Raw genomic sequence first — 25,719 nt, 5'->3', positions numbered from 1 at the left:
CGAGTCTTTCGATTTCCCGTTCATTATTGGTGAGCAAAGTAACTACAGTAATGTCTCTCTAAGAAGTGGACGGTTTGTTTTTATAGCTACGAATTGTCAACAACTATAAAAGGAGTCGCAATGCTCGAATAATCGTATCTCCACTTCCAAAATTGTCAATTTTCGTGCGCAATCTGAGCGTCAATTAGGGAGACATTACTGTAGTTCGGCAGAGAACGTGTTAATGTTTCAACTATCTGTGATTAATCCTTTGCCCTCGAGTGGCGACTCCGAGGCGCCGCTAAAAATTGCTATTCTATTTCTCAAAATAATTGCAATAGTATCAAACTCGTTTGTACCTAAAAGACTCTTAAAATTGCAAGTTTTGTACTTGCCGATAAACTTTCGTACGCATAAATCGAAATAAATCATATAAAATGGAAACACTGTAGATCAGAAAGTATGTTTAAAATATAATTCAAATAGCTTCGAGTGCAAATTGTTGACTGGTAATCGACCAAATATCGACCAAAATATTCTTTGTATATATATATATATATATATAACAAAGAATATTTCTTCTGCAATTACTCGGTATATATTGTATTATATTATATATTATTATATATATAGTATTGGTACCGAGTAATTGCAGGTGTTAATCTGCCAGCGGCGCGGGAAGAATTGAATCGAAGAAGTATTTTATTTTTATTTTATAGAAGAAGACATATACTTTGTTATGTATATACCGAGTAATTGCAGAAGAAATATTCTTTGTTATATTTCTTCTGCATAGTTATGTATATATATATATATATATATATATATAACATAGTTATATATATATATAACAAAGAATATTTCTTCTGCAATTACTCGGTACCAATACTACTTTCCCCTAGCTAGGGAGTATCGGGGTGATTCGCAAGGTGTTCGCGGATAGGGTGACCAATCGGGACCAGTGTGCTCGACGTGATCGCGCGGTGGCGTTGCCAAATGGATCCAATCGGTGCCCCGAGGGGTTGATTGGCGAGGAGGAACGATCTCCGTGTTAAAATCGCGAGAGCTCGGTTGACCAGCGGCATTCGGTTCGAGTCCTAGCCGAGGCGAGTCGGTGTCGAGAGCGTCGGCGATGCCCGAGTCTGGCGAGGCGAGGCGAGGCGAGGCGAGGCGCGGCGAGACGCGGAGAGGAATCGTTGCGGACGCATGAAACGGCGTTAGCTGCGCACGCCACCGTCTCCGCCGGAAATTATGCCAGCTCTCCGTTTCTACGTTCGGTGTAAACGAACCGAGGTAACGCCGGGCGGCCACCGCCGACCATGCCAGTGCGGAACACGCCCCCAGGAACTGCGTTTCTCGTGGGCGACGGCCTGAAATATCGAGCGCCTTGCCCACGTACACACGCGAAAACGATGGAACCCGACTGTCCGGGTGGAAAGAGAGAGAAAACCGGCCCCCGAGAGTCGGAAAGCGCCGGAGAGAGCCCCGTTCCCGTTCCCGTCCCCAACGGCGTCGCCGTCGCCGTCGCGCCCGGACGAAAACGAGAAGGAAGCACCCGCCGATCGGACAAGTTCGACGGCGAAGGAACGATCCCGGTGGCCCGCGTCGGCCGCGCCAGCGAGAGAGAGAGAGAGAGAGAGAGAGAGAGAGAGAGAGAGAGAGGGAGAGAGAGCAACGGCCACCGCAGAGAAAGAGGGGAAGATGGACGGGGCGGGAGAAAGGGACCGCGAGGGTCCACGGGTTCCGAGGGATAATTTTCCATCCTTCTGACCCTCCTTTGCTTAGGGAAAATCTCGACCGGAATATGCTCCACCCTGCCGAGAACGCGGGAGCGTTCTCTCCTAGGGGAGAAGCCCGAAACTACGTTTCAACGTTTACCCCAGCAGAACTGCCTCCCAGCTTAACATACCTGACGAGTGCTCTTTGGAACTGCCAACGATAGCACCGTCCTATGGACCAGCTTCTTCTGCCGGCTGGATAATTGCTGTAATTTGTCTCCGTTCCGTATTCGCTGCTACGCGGCTCGTGGCCTCGCTACGAAGCGTCGGATGCGCGCAATAATTGCGTCGGCCCGAAAGAAAGCTCTCGATCAGTCGGTCTCGTTCGCGCGGAATTTGCCGCTTTTGTACGGAATTTTACGGCCGCTGAAACGAAAGAGGAGATTCCGCGTATAGTAAATTCTCTTGAATTGTTTCTGAGCTTGTAAAGAAAAGTGGACAATTTGGGAAGGAGAGCCGATTGTCAACGACCATAAAAATGAGCCGCGAGGCTCGACTAATCGTATTCCCACTACCCAAATTGTCCATTTTTGTTTCTAGTTAAAGAACAATCGGGAAGAATTTACTCTGCTTTACTCGTTTTTTTTTAGAAAATTTGGTACATCCCCGTGTATGAGCATGTGGATACTTTCTTCATTAATGTAATTACTTACAAAAAGTTGCGGAATTTGCTGGTTCTATACGGAATTTTACGGGCGCTGAAACGAAAGAGAGATCGAGGAGATTCCACGTACAGTAAATTCTCTTCAATTGTCTCTCAGCTTGTAAAGAAAAGTGGATAATTTGGGAAGGAGAGCCAATTGTCAACGACTATCAAAATTAGCGTGAAGCTCGAATAATCGTATTCCCACTTCCCAAAATTGTCCGTTTTTGTTTCTAGTTAAATGATAAAATTAGGGAGAATTTACTCTGCTTTACTCGTCTTTTTAGAAAACTTTGTACGTCCCCGGATATGAGTATATGGATACTTTCTTTATTCATGTAATTACTTACAAAATGTTACGGAATTTGCTGCTTCTGTATGGATTTTACGGGCGCTGAAACGAAAGAAAGATCGAGGAGATTCCACGTACAGTAAATTCTCTTCAATTGTCTCTCAGCTTGTAAAGAAAAGTGGACAATTTGGGAAGGAGAGCCGATTGTCAACGACTATAAAAATGAGCCGCGAGGCTCGACTAATCGTATTCCCACTTCTCAAATTGTCCGTTTTTGTTTCTAGTTAAAGAACAATCGGGAAGAATTTACTCTGCTTTACTTGTTTCTTTTTAGAAAATTTGGTACATTCCCGTGTATGAGTATGTGGATACTTTCTGCATTAATGTAATTACTTACAAAAAGTTGTGAAATCATTAACACTAGATTTACGAAATCCGTCTAGATGACGGGTCACTAATTTTTAAATTTACGATCATTCTTATCGTAAAGATACATTTATGAGTTATTTATTCGATTTATATGTTACTTAGGTTTAACACTAGGTTTACAAGGCCCGTCGAAACGACGGGTAAATCAATTTCTTTAATTTCCGATTGTTCAGATCGTAATGATACATTTACGAGTGATTTATCCAGTATTGTACGCGTTCCTTGCGACGAATCTTACAATGGCACTGGTTAAAAATCAAAATAAATGTCTTATCGTTACTTTTATAAACTAATATAAAACAGCTGTTTTTTTACGCTCCGTGAATCTAGTGTTAATGTTATCATGAAAAGAGATTGTGAAATCATTAATATTATTATGATCTCTACATTTACATTTGTTATACATGAGAGAATATATTTTAGCAGTAACGCATTTAATATTTCACCGACAACGACAGTGAAACAATTAAATGTAGCACAGTGTTTGAAATTAAATTGTTTGAAACGAAGCGTTTCATATCAAAGCACAGCGCTATGAAATGTGCGTGTGTGTGCAAACAAAATTTAAAATCTATCCGAAAATCTTGATTACGCCGGTTTCAGGAATCACGGCAGAAGCTCGAACGGTTTTCTTAATTTGACTCGATTGCTTCTCTCTGGTTAAATTTTACTTTCCACCGTCTCTCGCCGCGTTCAAAGTGGCAAGTGTCGACTTGCACTCAAGGACGGTAATGCATGCCTGAAACGCGCGAAAGATCCGAGTCCACTTAGGACGGTTGAACTTGAGAATTTTCGGACGTTTAGCTCAGGGATCGCGAGTCTGAATCGCGATACGGTTCAAGTAGAAGGTGTTGAACGGCCGACGGGTATAGAGGGTTTCCCTTCTTCCGTTCCGGATTTCCTTTTCTTAATTGACCGAACGCAGAAGATCCTCCTATTAAAAACGCCCCAACACGTATAATTTCCCTTCGTAATAAGCGAAATCCAATAATTTTGCTTCGTGCTGCTGCCTCCTCTGTATTTTTGCGTATCGGAGAGCGGCCGGAAACAATGGATCAAGATAAAATTTATCCGGCGAACGCTTTTCATTTTATCCACCGGCAGCTGGTATGCCGATGGAACCGTGTTTGGCGAAATGCGTGATATTTCCACGTGTATTTCACACTTCGGCCAATAACATTTCCCCGCTTTCGTTAACTGCGAAACCGGAGATCATACTTTTTGACCGCACGTGCGAACGCGAACGCACCCATCGCCGCCCCGGCCCTGCACAAACGCTTTTCACTAGGCGCTATCTGTTAAAGCTGTTATTGGCAACCATCCAATTATACATCGGCGAACGCCGAAAATCATCCGCGAAGTCGGGCCGCGAAGCATCTTCCCGAATCGTTGGCGACGACTGCTCCGATAAATGTTCAACCTGTTAATTAAATATCGTCGACTCGGTGCCGTTAAGTATCTGCACTGTAATTAGTAGACTCCGGATCTTTGTGCAAAATAAGAATCGTCTCGGCATTTGTTGCAAAATACAGCGGTCACTTGGAGATTTCGTTCCTTCTGTAACAATTTCGTTAATGTGTCGACGCGTAAATAATGCGTAAAATTCGCTAGTAATAAGTAGTTTCTTATCGTTAAGTTTTTTCATCGAGATCCGAAGATCGGTTCTCGCAAAGAGTGTCTCGTTAGCGACTGGACGTCGAGTGTGATTAAATCGACTTAAATCACATATTCAACGAAACATTCGATAAAATATTAAATCGCTATTATAATATAAAAATTATAATATAGAAATGTGATATATAAAAATTATAATATAAAAATGTGATATATAAAAATTATAATATAAAAATATAATATATAAAAATTATAATATAAAACTGTGATATATAACAATTATAATGTAAGAATATAATATATAAAAATTATAATATAAAAATATGATATGTAAAAATTATAATATAAAAATTATGATATAAAAATATAATATATAAAAATTATAATATATAAGAATATAATATAAAAATATAATATATATATAAAAATTATAATATAAAAAAATATAATATATAAAAATTGTAATATATTGAAGCAATATATAAAAATTATAATATGTTGAAGCAATATCTAACAATAGTCAACGTCACACAATTTTCATCACTAGCAACTAAAATAAAACATTCGACAAGTAGCGCTAAGTGTAAACCAGTTAGTTAATGCAATAATCTCCATGAAAAATATGTTTCCCTCAGAACGAACGCTGCGATAATGTTTGTTTAACAACTTTATCTGCGAGCGAACCACTATCCCCAAATTTTTGCATTATTCTTCCAATTTACACGTTCAATGAACACTTTTCTCTTTCATATTCTGCACGAAATTTTCTTCCAACTGCTGCGCAACATTCGCCAAATTCGTAACAATTTTCAACAATAAACCGCCGAATCGAATAGTCCCTCCATTTCAGTTCACCGCAATGTTTCTGCTCGTCAAATGATAAATAATACATGGCGATCCGGTACAAAACAATTCGAATGGCGCGCAATTTAAAAGTGGCACTCGAAAACGAACGCCCTTCATTATTCTATTTTCATCAGCTGCTTCCCATTAAACCAATGATGAACAAAAAAAGCTGGAAAACTGGAAAACCGGAGAGAACGCTTTGCGGCTGCTTTCCTCGGCGCGCGGCCGCCAGCTAGGAAGGCGGAAAATTATCCCGCGGAACTTCTCGGCCGTTGTTTTCCTTTCCCCCCTCCCTTTCTCCAGAGCCATCTAATTTCCTAGTTCGCTTCCTCCTTCTCTTTGCAGCGCGCCGCGCTCGCCGGGTCCGATCCAGACGCGGAGAGAACACTCGAGCCGGGTCGGCTTTTCGTTTCGTGACCGTGTGCACGCGCGGGTACGTGATCGCCCCGTTTAAAAAGTTACTGATTCGCGTCTGCCGGCCGCCGCCACCGCCGCCGTCGCCGCCGCCGCCGCCGCGCCGTCCCGTGATAACGATAATAATAACAACGACACGGTAATACCGGCCAATTTTACGCGCGGCATTATGCGCCCCGGCAGTTACGCGAGCCGAGCGACCCGCGACCATTCTATTACGATGTTGCAGCCCGCTGCAGCGGTGCGCTTCGCGTGAAGAAACTTTCGAGGAATTTTTGCGCCGCGAGTAGCGCCGAATTATGCTAAACGCCCCGAGATTTCAGGGCGATACCCGGACACACACCGGCTGCCTATTTCGACAGGGCCTGTTTTATTCGTTTACTTTAATTTTCACTTATCCGGTGTCAACTGTGGTCCGATGTCCTTTTAATTCTCGTGTGAAAATTCGACGTGATAATAATAGCAATAGTAATAGGAATAGTAATAATAGTAGTAATAATAGCAATAGTAACAGTGATTGTAACAGTAATAATAATAATAGTAATAGTGATTGTAACAGTAATAATAATAATAGTAATAGTGATTGTAATAGTAATAATAATAATAGTAATAGGAATAATAGTAGTTATAGTAATAATAATAGTAATAGTAATAATAATAATGGTAGTAATAATGATAGATTAATAATAAAAATCAAAATGAAGCTAATACGATTACTAGACCGCGAATCTTTGTGCAAAATAAGATAAATTGTATATAATAATAGTAATAGTAATAATAATAATAATAAGAAGAAGAAGAAGAAGAAGAATAGTAATAGTAATAGTAATAATAATAGTAATGATAGTAATGGTAGTGATAATGATAGACTAATAATAAAAATAAAAATGAAGCTAATACAATTATTAGACCGCGAATCTTTGTGCGAAATAAGATAAATTGTATATAATAATATATAATATAGTATATAATAATAGTAATACTAATAATAATAGTAATAGTAATAATAATAGTAATAATAATAATAATATTAATAACAGTGTAGTAATGATAATAATAGCAGATAGACTAATGCTAGACTAATTATAGACTAATAATAAAAATGAAAATGAAGCTAATACGATTACTAGAATCTTTTTGCAAAATAAGATAAATTGATGTCCTACATCAATTGTAAGAAACAGTCGAATATAAAATAAAAATAAATTTCTTCAAACCAACAGTTTCCACACAAACCAAAAGTCCTAGATTCTGATAACATTCTACAGTTAATTTTTTAATTTATTAAAATCATTCACGTGAAAGTCAACGTCGTCGATGTAAGAACAAGCCAAACTGTGCATTTATAGCAAAAAAAATGATTGAACCGAATGGAAAGCATCAAACACATTTAAAGCGCTCCAAAATGCTGCTGCACGACTTTGAAATCGTTTAAACGATCAAGAAAAGAAACAAACGTATGTATAGGCCGCTATGGAGCACGCGCACACACACACACACACATAACGAGTGCCGATAATTTCTATTTTTCATAAAACTCCGCCGGCGATGCTAAAAAAGAAAACTCGCTGGATTCTCGTAAATAGTGATGATTGAATTCGTATAGGTTCGGCCTCGAAGTCGTCCGTCGGTAAACAATGCGTGTCGCAAAAATAGATGCTTGTAGGTCGAACGTGTCGGTTGCTGCGCTTTTATCGTTGCGCGACTAGTTTTTTTTGTTTACGATATTTCCACAGTCGAAATATCGACGATTTGTCGAAAATCGGGTATTCGGTGTTACCGAGGGTTTCTGGAAGCACTGTAAATACATGGGCGGTGTACGTCGCTCGGCGATAAAACCGTTGATCGGCACGCGCGAAAAAGGGCCGAAACATTCGCGGCAGTCGGTCGAAACGCTGTTTTCGCGGAGCAAAAATAACAGGAAGGTATTTCGATTCCGAGCGGCCGCGTATTATCTTATTAAAAGAATGGCGGCCGGCCCGGCCGGGTATCAAGCTCTTCCGATCTGCGGAATGTATTTGCCGATTGTTTTTTATTGCTGACATTACGTGTCCCGCCGTCCGCAAACATTTACGAGCCGTCGATATATGGAAATCACTGGCGCGCGAGCGTTTTTAATCGTTCGGGCTCTCTCTCGAACAATCCGATCGAGTTTTCGCTCGTTCCCGCGTCACGTCGACGCACAGCCGCGTCGTTTATGTGTCGCGTCCCCCGGACAAAAATCAAAGCCCTTTAAGCTAGAACCAATTTTCGATCGGAATGCCTTAATAATTCGTCGAAGAAGATACGACGGTGCGTCGATTCGCGTGAAAAAGATTGTACAATTTCGTGGACAAGAAATTCTTGTCACCTTCGGTTCCTATCGAATAAAAACTTTTTAGCGGAACCTTCGTTTAACCCCTTAACGCGCAGAAACGTATTAACACGGGCGTGCAAAACCGGCCAAAATGTGCAGACCCGTATATATACGGTCGGCGTCGCAACTTATGTCGCTAAAATGTTCAGATTCGAATATATCCGGGCAGTAAAAATAACTTAATAAAAACCAAGGAAAACATTCAATTTATTGATATTCATCGTGTAATTCTGTATTGTAAGCTGTAAAGTTTGTTTATTTGGGATCATAAAATATGGCCTTTTAGGGTGACACTTATAAGCATCTCTGACCTGGTAATTGTTTCTATCTATCTATATCCATTATTGCGTATCTAATTAGCGTTGGCACTTTTGTGAGTTTTGTTATGACTAATTTATTTATTACTCTCCAGTTATCTCCGATCTCTTTCTATTTTTTGCTTATTCAGGAATAAAATATGCACTTTTAGGATGGCACTTATGAACATTTAGTGTATTATTCGTGAGCAAGTCGTGAAGTAAAGTAGACGTTATCAAAGTGAATTTCTTCAAAGACAATTGTTTTTTATTTTTTACAGATATTATTAGTGTCAACATATAAAAACGTTTTTGTTTTATGGTGTATTTTTATAGAGAGTAAATTGGATTTTTAGTGTATAAAAGGTATGTTTTCTAATGTTGAAATAAGGAATGTTGGGCTATGTGCTGCACCTTGTTTTGAAATTTACCATACAAAAGAAAATTTTGAATAGTTTTAGTTTATTATATATTTTTCAGCTAATAAATATTATTATTATATTATTACAAATTTAGGTAAAATTAAATATTTTTCAGTTTTTCTTTTCGTCTCCTCCTTCCCCTTCAAAATAGTAACTGGTAATTGAAAAACAGTACGATGGGTACAAAATTCGATCTGCAATGCGATTCAATATTCACTATAATTATTTATCCACTATTTTTATTGAATTTTTAGTAATTTTTGCATTTTTTTTACATATTTATTGAAATTAAGGTCCAAATATGTATTTTCTTAGATAAAAAGAATTGATTTTTTTTGGTCGGTTTTTTTTTTTTAAATTGTGCATTAAGGGGTTAACGCGATATTTATCGTTTGCCGAATTCCGATTAACTTTTGAAAATTGGAAAATTTTCGTGTGGCGAGATTCGAGACCGATTACGGCTGCGTATTTTGTTAAATAACACGGAAGATCGCAACTTTTCGCAAAAAATGTTTTTGTAATATCAACATGTACTATTTTAACCAGTTAGCTGTGCTTGACGAGTATACTCGTCATGGAGAAATGGCAATATTTTGTGACAAGACGAGTATACTCGTCGCGCGTAAGAAGTAGCGACCATTGGCTATTTAAATTGTAATTTTAAGGAAAACAAAAACATATTCTCAAATTTCAAGATGTTCAGAATATTTTGAGGCCAATCCTGCACGAAGTTGTTTACATTGTTATAAAAATAAAATTAGAAAAGAATCACGGTATTGGTGTTCGACGTGCAAAGTGCCATTATATATTGTTCCTTGCTTTGCTGAATACCACTCTCTCTACAGCAGCAATTTGAATTTTTAACTTTTATAAGTATTCGATTATCCCTGGGTTTTTCGTTTATTATGTATACGGTATATGTTAACGTCAAGCGAATAAGTGAATATTAGTAATAAAATTGTTAATTTTATCAAATAAAATTATAATATTATAATATATTATAATATTTGACCCAATATTTTAACAGCGACACTTACATCGTATTCGACGAGTATACTCGTCGTCGCTTGATTCTCGCGACACATATAGGTGCGCGCTCTGAAATGGAGGCGCCACAGCTAACTGGTTAATTAATATGTCGGAATGAGAATCCAAGGATATATTTAGCCGCTTTTTTGTTCAAGTCTTATCTAAAGAATAGAGAAATAAATCGAGCTTAACCCCTTAATGCACAATTTAAAAAAAAAAACCGACCAAAAAAATCAATTTTTTTTATCAAAGAAAATACATATTTGGACCTTAATTTCAATAAATATGTAAAAAAATGCAAAAATTACTAAAAATTCAATAAAAATAGTGGATAAATAATTATAGTGAATATTGAATCGCATTGCAGATCGAATTTTGTACCCATCGTACTGTTTTTCAATTAATATAGGTAACATAACATAAGTTGCGACGCCGACCGTATATATACGGGTCTGCACATTTTGGCCGGTTTTGCACGCCCGTGTTAATACGTTTCTGCGCGTTAAGGGGTTAATTATTTCGGCTCAATTATCGTATTGCATATAAGCATTATATAGTTTCTGCAGATTAATTAGAATCGTATAACGCCTGGCCACTATTTGTTACAAAGATTACTTGGCAAAATCGTCTTTCATTCTTAAGAAGACAATGCAAACAAGCTGCGTTGCGAAATAACATCCTATTTGATCCTGATACACGCTCGGAAAACTCGCTCGAAATTAATCTGCTGCTGAATTTTTCGAGCACTCCGTCGCTAAACATGATTATTTAGACATTTTAACACCATCGTATTAACACGTTCCCTGCCAGACCGTTTTTTGAAGACTTTCCGTTCAAGCCGCGTGGGGCGTATGCGCCCCACGCTTTACATTTGTATTATTTTGTTTCTGGCGTATGCTTTACAATAATTAAAATAGTGCAAAAATCATAATTATCAAGGAAAGGTTGTATAGTTTAACATGCATAACACAGCAAACCAATAAATTTATTTTTCTAGGAATTACTTTAACAAATACCTGGCTGATCATTATTATGCCAAGCGAGTTGCATCCTCACATATAATTTTTTTTATCATGCCTATATTAGTTTAAAATATAACATTTTAGTTAAATTCAAGTTTGTATGCGATTACAAAGGGATGTTACGATGAACTTTGTTAAAACATGGCAAACATAAGTGTGGTTTATCCACACAACTATCGCAGAATGTTACAACTTTTACAGTACTATAGAACTATAAATCAATCCCAGCTTCAGTGAAGCAGTAAGTATTGTGTCAACGACACGCGAATAAATGACTGATCGGAATAAGAGAAATGCAGTTAAAACAAGTTACAGTAAAGAAAAATTGCCCGTCACGCCGCGTGGGGCGTATACGCCCCACGATTAAATGAGGGCATCAGCAATAGTATTAAGATGTCCATAATTGACTGCATAATGAATTTTTAAAAAATTCTTCATTTTACAATGATAATACCAAATGGCTTGAACGGAAAGTTCAGCGTGGGGCGTATACGCCCCACGCGGCAGGGAACGTGTTAACAGTATATATACGCAGTTTCGAATAGATACGAAGCGATGACTTTTTTGAATATCGCCCATCGACGGCCGCGCTGTGCGTTCGCCCCCTCCGCCCGCGCGCCGCGGCCTCGTCGCTCACGGTTAAGAGGGCTCCGCGTTAAAAGTCACCGTTAAATTTTGATTTTCGAAATTTCCACGAGGGCGGGGAATTACCGCCTAACGGCCGGCGAAAATTACCCGGCTGCCGCGCGCCTCCGCGCGGTTCTTTTTATTTCGCGGTTTAATGGAAACTCACGATCATGCGGATTTACTGGGCTGGCTCGAACCCGTTCCCCCGCGGTCGCCTAACCGGACAGGTCTCCGCGCGATTCTTCGGGGCTCGTTCGCGAAAACCCCCGAGTCACTTGACTTATGAATACGTAAGTACGCTCCAGCTTTATCCGACGCGAAAAATTCGGAGCGCCTGCCAGCTACTCCTGTCTCCGACGATCTCGCAGTCGACGTTGCACCATTGTTGCCAGCTGCACCGAGAACGATACAAATACGATTTGCGACTCGCGTGCGTAGATGTTGTTCGGGCGGCGCGGATTCTCATGCTAAACGCGGGATTTTCCGCGCTTATTTCTACTCTTGGCAATTTCGACGCGGAACCTACCGAGCGCTAAGAGGCGATTGACATAATCTTATGCTATGAAGGAACTGAATTTATTTCGATTTTTCGATGCTCGTATTGGCAAATAACGTCTGCTCGAATTGACAAATTTGTTCAATCGTTTCCTGCGAAAGATTTTTTAACCCCTTGCCTTACTTTGACGAGTCCGACTCGTCATGAAAATTTCTAATAATAACTTATTGAGTTTATATGTTATTCTGCCCATTAAAATTTGAATAAAATTCGAATCTCTTGTCATCAATATTTAAGCATTCAAGTAAATTTAGGCACACAATAAGCATCAATTTTCTTTCCCTTCTAAGAAATTATGGTAATCGAAAAATTTCTAATCGCAGTAACTGCGAAGAGAATGGTATGTCAAGGGGTTAATATAATTCCAGCAATTTCGAAGGAAGTTGGATGTGAAATCGGTTACTTCGATTGGCTCGATAGGTTTAGTGTTAACCCTTTGCACACTCGAGTGCAAGGGTTAACTCCGAGGCACCACTAAAAAATTGTTATATCACGTTCCAAGATAATTTTTATATTGTCAAAGTTTAGATTTTAAACATTATTGAAAGTGTGACCGTTGTATGAATCACGAGACTCAATTTCGTACGCGTAAAATACGCTTTGTCTTGCGTAAAATGAAAGTACTGTAAGTCGAGAAAGTGATTTTAGATTTACAGTTAAAATGGCTTCGTTCTTTTCGTTCAATTCTTCAGGCGAGCTTAAAAGCCTATTAAACTCTGCTTTGCGCAGTTTCTAAATATTTTGTTGGTACATAAAGATCAGCGGTGCAATTATATTGCACCATAGTGTGGCAATGAAAATTGCAGCTGCAGTTAGACCAGCTGTAGAAAGTGAGCCACAAAACTAACAACTGCACAAAAGTGTAGTATTGTGAACATGGACGTTTAATCGTGTATGTAAATAAATAAATGAATTCGATTTTATTAAATTAAAATAAAATTAAAATACAATTAGAATAAAATGAAATAAAATTAAATAAAATTAAAATACAATTAGAATAAAATTAAATAAAATGAAATGAAATAAAATAAAATAAAATAAAATAAAATAAAATAAAATAAAATGAAATAAAATAAAATTAAATTAAATTAAATTAAATTAAATTAGATAAAATTAAATATAATTAAATTCAAATTAAATTAAATCAAACTAAATTAAATTAAAAGATGTAGCTCTCAACAAACGCATACCGAACGCAACACACTTCGCCACGCCCCTCCTTGGCGAGCCGTGCATACACCTACATTCAACTTCCAAATTTAATTAACAAGTTAACGAGCAGCTGTCCCTAACGAGCAAATCGAAATCATGCGACCGCGATCGGCATCGAGTTCGGTTGATCGCGTTGATCGATCCCGATGGGTCGAGAATCTCCGCGAGATTGGACGGCGAGGGTCTTCTAGCAGGAAGCGTCCGACGATTTCGTTAATTTCGCATCGAATTTGATGCGGCCGTATCGTGAGAGTGTGCTGGATGCTTCCCTCTCGGTGTTCCCGGGTCTTGGTCGGGGGCCGGCCTCCTCTCCGTGTTTCTCGTCGAAAGGAGCAGCCCAAAGCAGTAATTCGGCGGTGCAGAATGCAAAAGAGGAGTCACGGCACGGCTCGGCGCGGCGCGGCGAGGAAGAAGCCGGAGGAAACGCGAATAAAAGAAGAAGGCGACGATCGAGAAAAGGAAGAAAAGGGGTTCGGCTTGCTTTCGCTAAAGCAGAGGAGAAAGAACGTAAGAGGAAGAGCGCGCGGCCGGGAGTGTTTGCGCGCGAGAAGGATGAAAGAGTGAGAAAGAGCGCGCGAGAGAGAAAGAGAGAGAGCGACGTAGGACGGTCGGTTGCGCGAGAAAGAGACGCGCCGGGGAGGAGGAGACGATTCTTTTGAGCCTCGGCCAAGTTTTGTGGCCTGTTGGCCGGCCGGCTCGTGGAATCCAGTCGCAGGCGATTTCTCGTCTCTGCGCCTTTTAACCGTAGTACGTGTCTCGCGTTCGTTCGTTCGTTCGTTCGCTGGTTCGTTCGTTGGTCGTTCGTTCGTTCGTCCGCCGGTACGTTCGTGTGTACGCACGGTTTCTCGCTCGGGCATATATGCCCGCGAGAGCGGACGGTATCGAAGGAGTGGGGGATCGAGCGATAGACGCGGACAGGAGGAGCGGGGAGGGGGTAGCGCGCGGGCGCGAGCGAGAGGGACATCGAGAAGAGTGACGAGTAACGGAGCAAGAGAGGCGGCGAAAAAGTCCGTAGAGGATGCAAGGTGCAGATACGACGAGTAGAGAGAAGAAGAAGAAGAAGAAGGAGAAGAAGCCGGGGGAAGCGGAGAAGCCGACGAGTGGACGGAGAGAGAAGAACGCGGCCAAGGAGGGGGGAGGGAACGAGAAACCGTACACGTTTATTACACGCTGTCCCTTGGATCGCGCCACAGCCGCCGGCAAGACGTTCCATTAACGTCGCTCGGTACCTACGCAATTATTATACTTCCTTGTACAGCGCGTTTAATCGCGTGCGGCACGGTTTTCTTAATCCACCAGACGTCGCGGTCGCTCCGGCGGCCGCGTTGCGCGGCTCCCGCGACCACGGTGCGACGCGACCGCAACCAGCTCGGACACTTCTAGAGCCTCTGGAGCGCTGGTGCTCCTCCGATCGGCGCGCACGATCCGCGCACGCATTCTCGGTCGATCGCGAGTGCACGCGACGCGCACGATCGCTCGCGGATGCGACCGTTCGCGCGCGCGCTCGTAAATTCGCGGGGAACAAGGCGCGCGGCGGCCAGAAAACGGTGCGGCGGGGGACCGTGCGTGTACGCGTACGCGCGGAAGAATGCGGGAGACATACCGATACGGTCATAAATGGACGCGGATGTGCAATTGACACGTTCATAAATAGAGGCGGAGACGAGTCGACGCATCCGTGAATACAATTAAATACAGTTAACGCGTTTAAATCTATGCAAACACGCTCGGAGGATCGTGCACGCGCGGCGTTCTCTCGTCGCTAGATGCGAACACGCCGAGACGGTCGCGCGCGGACGCGATCGCAGCCGCTTATAAATAGCTGCGGCATAAGCAACGCGCTACGAAATACGGCCACAAAAGCCTGTGCGACAATCGTAGCGCGATCGACGCGCTCGCGAACGCAGCGCGAAATCCGCGCGAGCGCTCGAGAATGCTCTCCGAATTCGCGCGCGACCCGCGCATGTGCCCGCCGATTCGCGCGAACACGCTTGCGCTCGCTGAAAACTGCGCGCTCGAACGTGCGTGAACAACCGGCGAACACCGGCGAATCCTAAATAGAGGCGGGCGTCGAAAGGCTCGTTGAACGTACGCAAACATACGCTTCGTACTTACGGTTATGCTCGGGCACGGCGGAACAGGCGAACGGAGGGGGGCGGAGGGAAACGCGTTGAAATCTAGCGGGAAGGAGGGGACGGAGATAGACTATCTCGTGGAATCGTTCGCGGAAACGGCGGCCGAGCTGACGACGACGACGGCGTTCCTGCTCGGCGCGCTTCGAATCGGAACTCGGAACGCGTTTCGTTCGGTCGGAGGACCGGTGCTGCTGGCTCTCGGCCGCCGCGAACGCGGCGATGTCGCGTTACGTGCAGTGTCCTCCCGGCTCCCTCGAGCCGCTGCCGCGAGTTTGCGACCAGACGCGGCCGATACGATCCGCTGCATCGTTGCATGTGCACCGGCAACCGCTTCTCGGTAATTCTCTCCTACGGATTATTGCGTACCGCGCGGCGGCTCCGCTCGACTCCGCTCGACTCCGATCCGCTCCTCCTCCTCCTCCTCCTCCTCACCGCGCCAGTGTTGTTTAAGTTCTCGTTACTCTGTCTGTGTGTGTGTGTGTGTACCCCGTCGTGTATCTGTGCTTGCTCCTCGCCGCCCGCGGCTGCCTCCGCGTATCTGCGAGCGATCGTGTGTCCGTCCGCGTCTCGTCGCGTCTGCGCTCGCGTGTGTGCGCGCGCGTGTGCGTCGGTGCGGCTGCCGCCGCTTCGTCCACCTAGCTCGCGGGATTTTGAATCGCCGCTAATTGCTGTCTCCCTGGAAACCGGTGCTCCGAATACTACGCTGCTGTCCTTATTCTCGAGGAGACGGGCGGAGATCATGTGTGCGGCCGGACGATCGGGATTGGATACAGTCGGTAACAAGGTAACGGCGAAACCGAGCCAGACTTCGTTACCTCGCGTCCGGATTTTCCTCCTCGCGGTGTATCCCGTAGCCGATCCGAGCGGCGACGGGAAATCGGCGATCGATTACCTCGCCGGTTTTTCCTTCCATGCCGAGGCAATGAGTCGGATCGACTGCTTGCTTCTCCGTGTCTCTCGATGCTTTTCGCGTGTCGATACGATCGAGCATTCGCAGGAATTAAATCTGTATTTGTCGTTCAGCATGGAAATCTTCTTCCTTTGCTTTCGCAAGTGTTAAGCCTTTGTACTCGAAACTATTTTAACCCTTTGGAGTCGAGCGGTGACTCCGAGGCACCCCGAAAATTATCATATCGCATTCTACGATAATTTTTGTATTCTTGAAGACAAGACAAAGTTCAGAAATGAAAAAAGAACGCATCTTAACCCTTTGGAGTCGAGCGGTGACTCCGAGGCACCCCGAAAATTATCATATCGCATTCTACGATAATTTTTGTATTCTTGAAGTACAGATGAAGTTCAGAAATGAAAAAAATCTAAATCTAAAAATAATAAATCTAAAATCATTTTCTTGGATTATGGTACAGTAATGTCTCCCTTACTGACGCTCAGATTGTCCACTGAAATGGATAATTTGGATAGAGGAGATACGATTATTCGAGCCTTGCGGCTCGTTTTTATAATTGTGGACAATTTATAACTAGAAAAATAAACCGCAAGGCTCGAATAATCGTATCTCCTCTTCCCAAATTGTCCATTTTTGTGGCCAATCTGGGCGTCAATTAGAGAGACATTACTGTACTTCCATTTAACACGACAAAGTGCATTTTACGCTTACAAAATTGAATCTCGTGATTCATACAACAGTTACGCTTTCGGTAACGTTTAAAATCCGAACTTCGAGAATACAAAAATTATCGTGGAATGTGATATGATAATTTTCGGGGTACCACAGAGTCACCGCTCGACTGCGAAGAGTTAAATTGCGTTCTTTTTTTCATTTCTGAACTTCATCTGTACTTCAAGAATGCAAAAATTATCGTAGAATTTGGTATAATAATTTTCGGGGTACCTCGGAGTCACCGCTCGACTCCAAAGGGTTAAGATGCGTTCTTTTTTCATTTCTGAACTTTGTCTTGTCTTCAAGAATGCAGAAATTATCGTAGAATGCGATATGATAATTTTCGGGGTGCCTCGGAGTCACCGCTCGACTCCAAAGGGTTAAGATGCGTTCTTTTTTCATTTCTGAACTTTATCTTGTCTTCAAGAATGCAGAAATTATCGTAGAATGCGATATGATAATTTTGGGGGTGCCTCGGAGTCACCACTCGACTGCAAAGGGTTAAGATGCGTTCTTTTTTCATTTATTAACTTCATATGAACTTCAAGAATACAAAAATTATCGTAGAATGCGATATGATAATTTTCGGGGTGCCTCGGAGTCACCAGTTCGACTGCAAAGGGTTAAAATGCACTCTTCTTTTAATTTCTGAACTTCATCCGAACTTCAAGAATACAAAAATGATCGTGGAATGTGATATGATGATTTTCGGGGTGCCTCGGAGTCACCAGTCGACTCCAAAGGGTTAAGAGGCGTTCCTTTTTTCATTTCTTAGAAAGCGTTGCCCAGAGATTTGGTTACAGGAGACTCCCTTGTTTATGGGCTTATTTTTGCAGATATCCCGGTGCCAAAACATTCTGTTACGTAGAAATTTCATTCGAGTTCTTTTCTAGGTGAGAGACGATGTGTCGTAAATGAGGTGTTTCTATCGTATTTGTTTTATATAACGTAATATTCTTAACGCTGAACCTACCAAACACCGGTGATAGCTAGCCTGTTTTAGAACGACGAGAAGACTGTGTCTTTTCAGACCTCTCGCTATTTTTATTAAAATATCTGATTCTATATTATGGAATTTCTTCGATGTTTTTCTATGAAAGAGTCTCTGTTGTTTCAGCGATACTCTAAAAGCGAAAATGTGAAACCGGTCATTTCTCTGCGACTCGGTAGATTCAGCGTTGATCTAATTTACCGTTTAATTAATACGCTGTATGCGTATGTATTATTTGGCGTAACGTTTTCGTAGATTGTATTTTCCTGTCGACCAGATACGAATGTCAGGCGAGACTCCAGGTGCCGAAGAAAGAAAAATAACGTTCTATGCAGACAATGGCATTTGCATTGTCAAAGAATTACGGCCGTTTTGAAAGAATAGTCGTTGCAATATCGTGCTAGATCGCCGCGCGTCTGGTCTTTGATCGGGCGTTTCGAAGCGAATTAGCTGGATGCGTACCTAATTACCACAGGCTGCGGACGTTTATACGTGTTTTCGTTTTTGCCGCGAACTCTGGTGAACCCTGTAATAAAGCAGAACTTAATGCGCGGCATTAATCGTTTTAATTGGTTAAAGACCGCGCGAGAAAGAAAGAAATTCCAGCGGAGCGACTATTTTATTCTCTTCTAACGATCTTTAGAAGCCATAACCGCCGCGAGTTGCGCAGTTTAATATAAGTGCGTTAAGCCTGTCGCGGTTGAAGAGGAAATTCGAAATTGCGCGGCGGGTTAAAATTCTGGCGAGTTATCGGTTCGAATTCCAATTTTGTTGGGCATTTCGGTGGACAAAGCGGCCTGGATCTCCGATTGCTAACGGCGACGGTAACGAACGATTGAAAATTATAGGGAAGCGTTTAAGGACTTCCCGGCATTAGCGAAATTTTCCCTTCCCCGCTCCGTAATTCCTCCGAAACGGAGGGAGATAATGTCGAACTTATATATCGGGGCAACGTGTACCGCGAGGATACTCGGCCAGACTCGCTGAAACTGGGTGAATTTCCATTACACGAACTTTCCAGTTATCCGTACCATCTTGTCCTTCGGCAACTTCGTACAAATGGAGTTCCACTGTACTCCCGAATTTTATATTCGTCGGACGCGACTCAGTTAACACATCGGCGCTCGATTATGCCAGCTTTCGGGCTCGCGGCAATTTGTCTGTCTCCGAGTAGACGAACTCTACTTTGCGTTATCGCGCCGTAATCGAGTGACTTCGAATCATAGCGGCGTGAAGTTGTAGTTTCCTCGTCGCGAGAAACAGGCAGTGTTAACGTTTGTTAACACGCGTATCGTTTACAAATTAAATCTATCTTTAACCCTTAGCGCTCCGAAGGCTCCGCTACGGAGACATTTGTCGTTTGTTCCGTAACTCCGAAGGCTCCGCTGCGGAGCCAAATGCTTTTAGCATACGTTATCGTCGGCGTTAGCGATTGTTATCTGTAGTTGAAACGTGCTAAGTCTGTACCACTACGATTAAACTATTTTTTTATCTTTTCTACGGTTAGCAACATGGAGAAAAATAAATATTACGATGAGAATTTAGAGCGAGTGATACCGAAGACGTATTTGATTTTGAAGAGTTAAAAGACATTGTGGAAGACAATGTTGGTCATGATTCTGACGCTTCGAGTAGTAGCAGCGAAATTATACTACCAAAGAGACGAAGAATGAGAATTATCGAAAGTGAAAGCGAAGATTCGTTACAAGACTTGGATGAATGGCGCGATGTTACGGATGAATTACATATTCCAGATAGAATACCTATTAGTGTATTGCCACAGGTCATTGGACCGCAAGTTCCTACAAACGTTGAACAGCCGATGCAATATTTTAAATTATTTCTCACGGGCGAATTGGTAAATGAAATTATAAAGGAAACCAACGATTACGCGGAAAATGTTCTAAACTTGAAAGAAATATCTAGTAACTCTATTTGGCAAAGTGAATACTGCGACACTTGTCCAAGTAAACCTAGAATGCACATGGGAGATTGTTACCAAAGATATCGCACCATGGCGAATTACAAAATTAAAAATTTATCTTTTATTTACAGTAGGAAAATGTATATTTATAAAATAAATAAAATCAAATGCATTCGCAAGGACGTGTAATCTTTTCCGCTCAAAATAAGACTTCCTTTATCTCAGGCGCTCCGCTCCAAAAAGTGGAGGGTTAAGATATATTTAGAGTTCGCTTAATTTATACCCATTTTATCATTTATTTCGCTTCTCAATATAACGTTTCGGCACGTAGGGATTACATTTTAGGACGCTGGTGAAGAATTTTCGAAAACGTCCCTTACGCCACTACGATTCTAACCCGTTCGATTGCTATCGTACGATCTGCCAGGATTCAAATTGCATAAAATTATGTTGCAACAAATACACCGGACGAACGAACGATCCTTGATAAACTGGACAACTGGATAAATGGATCATTGTGCAGATCGAATCTCCTTCTGTCATCGAGAATTTTATCAAGTCGATATTCTGTAAATTCTTCTAGTTTGTTGTTCACCTTTCTAAGATCTACCTACTTCATTATACCTCGAATGCACGATATCCGATTTTTTAACGGACGTATCCAGGCCATCGTCGTTTTAAAAGCTCCGTGGACCATCGAGAGCCCTGGCTCACCCGGTGGATAGCCAAAAGATTGCACGATCTCCTCGGGGGTTAAAAACAAGAGCAAGATACCGAAGTAAAATTTCGCGGCGCATCGGATGCACTTCGCGGCCCCGCAAGAGCAATAAGGATGCAAGTGGCTGCGCGCCGGGGCCAAACAACGATACAGGGCAGTTTTTTTTTGGCGAATCGACGGTTTGGCTCCGGGCCGGGCGGCGCGGCGCGGCGCGGCACAGCGCGTTGTCGCTAAGATTCATGCGGGCGCTCGGTCGAAAACAAGTTTCGATCGGGCTGCAATTCGAATTTAAATTGGCGAAGTCGAGTGCGCGCTTAGCGCCGCCGCTCGTTACGAAACTTCGTTACTGCCGAGTATTTTCAACCCCGAAGATTTCGATGGCCCCGGGGCGAATCCATTAAAGGTAAAAGCTTCTCGTTTACATCTGCCGTTCTCCCCGCGTCTACCACTTTCTCTTTCTTTCCTCCATGCTCTCGGAACTCCTTCCGAGCCAGATCTCTCTCTCTCTCTCTCTCTCTCTCTCTCTCTCTCTCTCTCTCTCTCTATCTCTCCTTTCTTTCTTTTTTCTCTCGCGCACAGGATGTTCCGATTCTTTCGAAACGTCAGCTGGTTAGCGAAGGGAGCATTGGTTACTCGAATGCACCGTCCATGTGTTGCCCCGGGTGGACGAACGGAATACCCGACACTTCTCGCGGAATTGAACTGCGTACGAGCCGGTGATTAGCATCTAGGAACATCGCGTTCAGTTGTTTCCGCGATTGCAGCATCGCGAACTGCAGCCGCCGATCAGCTGCACCGGCTCGAAGAACCGCTTTCCGATTTCTTTACGCCTTGCCGGTGCGGCGACTTAGTTTCCATAGCTTTTTTAAATTGTACATAGCATGGGATAGCGGAGCCAGTTACCGCCGCGTGGCCAATTAACTTGCCTTTCGTTTATTTTCGAGCATAATCAACTTTACAGTTGTCGTATAAGATATATCAAATCTTTCTATTTCAATTTAATTGTTTATTCGTCGAACTTAAATATATGTAAAAGCCGGAAATCCTTAAAATAAAAGTCTTAAAATAAAAGAAGCGTACTTAGGTTTAACGCTAGGTTTACACGATCCGTCAAAACGACGGGTAAATCAATTTTTCAAATTTTCGATTGTTCGGATCGTAAAAATACATTTACGAGTGATTTATTCAGTATTGCACGCGTTCCTTGCGACGAATCTTACAATGACACTCGTTAAAGATCAAAATAAATCTTTTATTGTTACCATTCTAAACGATAATGCAGAATCGCTGCTTTTGCTGCTCCGTAAATCTAGCGTTAACGGATGAATAAATAATCAATGATTAATCCGACTCTGCTGTAACAGCGTTTTATTCCGTCATCGCGAGCTTCCTTTATATTGTGCAGCTTATTTAGATTTTGTCATCGCGAGCTTCCTTTATATTGCGCATTTTATTTCGATTCTCGAACCCGCATAAATATTCTCGCTCCGTAATGTCGCAATAATATGAATAGATCGCAGGGTTCACATGCGAGAGCTTAGATCGGAGACACGGATATTTTTAAGTCGGCGCAATTCCTGCGACTATTACCGTATTTTCGTATAGACGCGAGATTATTAGATCGGGGTCTGCGGAGTCACTGAACAGGAAACCACCTTTTTTGGAAATAGCTCGCCGAGTTGTTCGCCGGTATAAATAGATGCGATCGATAGAAGTGGCAGAGTGATTTCTCAGTCATCTTTTCTACGGTTATTTGTATGCGCCGCTGTTCCATTGAACCGTGTCCATTAAACGGTCAGACGTGTCCCCGAGGTGCCGACGTTGACGGTATATATATATATATATTTTTTTTTTTTCAACGAACAACAATCTCGATACGATGCCTGTAAATCAAACTTTAACGACGCCACGATGTTAGGAATTTTTCGAAGAATAAAATCGAAGCACCTGGAAATTCAGTTCTATGTGTCTCGAGTACTTCATCCAACGCTGCAAACGTGTCGCTGCTTCAATTCGATACTGAGATATGTCTAAGCAATACAGTTCAAAGAAAAAGACAATTAAGGTTTCATTTTTCTAATAATCACTTGAAAATATCTATATATCATTAAAATATTTATATTTAAATAGATTTCTTTTTTATTACATTTATTTATATTTATATTTATTTCATTCTATTTTTCTCAATACACATTGGTACAACATTTAGCGAAAATAATGAAATATTATTTTCGCTAAATGTTGTACCAATGTATATTTTTATACTAAATAATATTTAACTAAATTAATGTTGTACCAATGTATATTGAGAAAAATAGAATAAAATAAGTATAAATATAAATAAATGTAATAAAAAAGAAATCTATTTAAATATACACAAGGTGTCCCAAAAATATCTCGCTATCCGAAAGTAGGGGATTCCCCGGGTCATTTGAAGTAACTTCTTCCTTAACGAAAATGCAATCCGCGGCTTCGTTTACGAGTTATTAACGAAAAACAGTGACGAATGAGAGGCGAGCTCAGCTGGCGCGAATCGGCCGAGCCAACGGCGCCAGTGGTCGAGCGGTCGAATCCCAGCTCAGCCGGCGCGAGCCGGTCGAGCCGACGGCGCCAGCGGTCAAGCGGTCGGATCCCAACTCGGCTGGCGCGAGGTGGCCGAGTCAACGGCGCCAGCGGTCGAATCCCAGCTCAGCCTCTGATTGGCCACTGTTTTTCGTTAATAACTCGTAAACGAAGCCTCGGAGAACATTTTCGCAAAGGAAAAAGTTGCTTCAAATGACCTCAGGTAGCTCCCACTTCCGAATTGCAAGACGTTTTCGGGACACCCTGTAGATATTTTAATATTTCAATATATTTCTTCCGATACAGCGATATCTTAGCTTCCCGTATATTTGTAAAAATTTAAAAACAAAAATAAATGATTGCACTATAATCGAACGATGGGCTGCGGAAACAAACGATTTTACTATAAACTATGAACAATGAACTGGAAAAATAAACGAATCTACCATAAACGCATGATAAACCGCAAATTATATTTACGGCACGGTTGGGTCGCGAAATTAACGAAGAACATTTCGAAGACATTGACTTTCGAAACGAGCCGCGTCCGCCGGAAATAAAATCTTCACGATCTCGCGCTTTTGATTACACCCGCGAAATAGGTTGCAACATCGGTCTGCCGCTCCGGCGGAGACGTCCAAAAATTTACTGTCTCGGGGAAAGGAATTACGCCGAAAGTCATCTCGGCAGGGATTAAACTGTATAAAGATTAGGAGATTGTACTCGGATTTTGACCTATTTTTGGAGACCCGGCATAAGGAGATTGGGAATTTCCGTGGAACGGCCCTATAAAAAGTTTACGCGGGTCTCTCCCGTCAAGATTATATAAAAATAAGGAAGAACAGGGTCGTGGAATAGTTCCATTACCTAGTCGGCCGGGTTCCGAACAAACGAGAAACTCCCTGACAAATCCGATGATCGGTGCCTCGCGCTATAACGCGATTCGCCGCTTTTAACAGGAAACATGCTTCGCGAACGGCCGGCGAATCTTTACGCGGAAGAGCGATCTCCTGCGTCGGCTTCGACAAATAAAAGCAGCCGATCTGTTTCTTGTCTCGAGCACATTTTTACAAGTTGAAAATATGTTCTTAAACGTTGCTTCAGACTTTATCCACTAATTTCGGTCGCGGCTGCGCAAGATCCACAGGCCATGAGCGACTAACGCTTTCGCTGCAATCACAAGATCTTAAAAAATTTTTTATAAAATTCCTTTCTTTTCGTTTTTTAATTGTATCGAATTAACCGTCAGAGGTTGGGTGAGGAGTTTTAGAATTAAAGTATTTTATTTGATCGAAGTTTTTTCAATTGAAAAGTCAGGTCGTGTGACGTAATTCATACTAAAAAAAATTCTAATAAATAGGATAAGAATAATTATATTAATATAAATATGAATATATATATTATATATTAATATATTAATATAATATTAACCCTTAGGGGACCAAAACTATTTATTTTCAGTTTACACACTGTCAAGTCCAGACTGTTTTTCAGACGAAGAGAAATTTTTTACTGAAAATTTTTCTATCAAATATTCATTTTTTAAATAAGACTTCCTTGATATATTTTCATCGAAACAATCGTGCCTATTCTTCCAATGTTTCCTGCCACATTTTACGGTTTTATTCATTTCTGCTGCGTGTATGGCGGCATTGGATCGTTAAGGGTTAATATATTAATAATTATTAATATTATATTAATACTATATTAATATTATATTAATATAAATTATTAATATTATATTAATATTATATTAATATAAATTATTAATATTATATTAATAAATAATGATCTAATAATTAATTCGTAATCAAATTAGGAAGATTAGCGGACAAATTAATTTACAAATTCGAGTACAGAGTGAAAATTCAGTAAAAAGATGCACAGTTCGGACAAACTTACGAGATCGACTTTCGGCCAGCTTTTCGGGCCAAGTGGCGCACGGTGTGTCGCGGAACTTGCGCGAACAATGGCGGCGCCGCTGGAAATTCATCGAGGAAATCGGAACGTATGTCCTGACAATGGGGGCGCGGGCTCCGAAGCGAAGGCGAGAAATCGCCGATCGCGCGCGGCTCAACGGGGACAAAAACGCGATGAAAGAATGGCGGACAATGCGGAAACGCAACATGGGGAGTCGGGCTTAAGTGCAGCTGCGAGTCGAGCCGGCAAAGAGAGAGAGAGAGAGAGAGAGAGAGAGAGAGAACTGCTCTCGTAATCGCACGAGAACGTGTACATGGACGGATCGGAGAACGC

At 41.9% G+C, this 25,719-nt stretch overlaps 1 protein-coding gene across 14 annotated transcripts in view; it reads left to right on the top strand.

Moving 5' to 3' along the window:
• LOC117221835 (bromodomain adjacent to zinc finger domain protein 2B) overlaps window positions 1-25,719 on the top strand; it is a 396,271-nt gene that overhangs the window by 148,452 nt on the left and 222,100 nt on the right. The window contains exon 2 of one of the 14 annotated variants that reach the window (XM_076523804.1): window positions 12,654-16,434. The exons of 12 other annotated variants lie outside the window; for them this stretch is intronic. The gene's annotated coding sequence lies outside the window, so the exon portion shown is untranslated. Of the gene's footprint in view, window positions 1-11,639; window positions 16,435-25,719 lie in introns of those variants that run through there. One more of the 14 variants, XM_033473109.2, reaches the window with a different exon arrangement.

Source organism: Megalopta genalis, chromosome 7 (genome assembly GCF_051020955.1).
Source record: "Megalopta genalis isolate 19385.01 chromosome 7, iyMegGena1_principal, whole genome shotgun sequence".
In the NCBI taxonomy this organism is placed as follows: Eukaryota; Metazoa; Arthropoda; class Insecta; order Hymenoptera; family Halictidae; genus Megalopta; species Megalopta genalis.
This window is presented reverse-complemented; position numbering and strand designations above follow the sequence as displayed.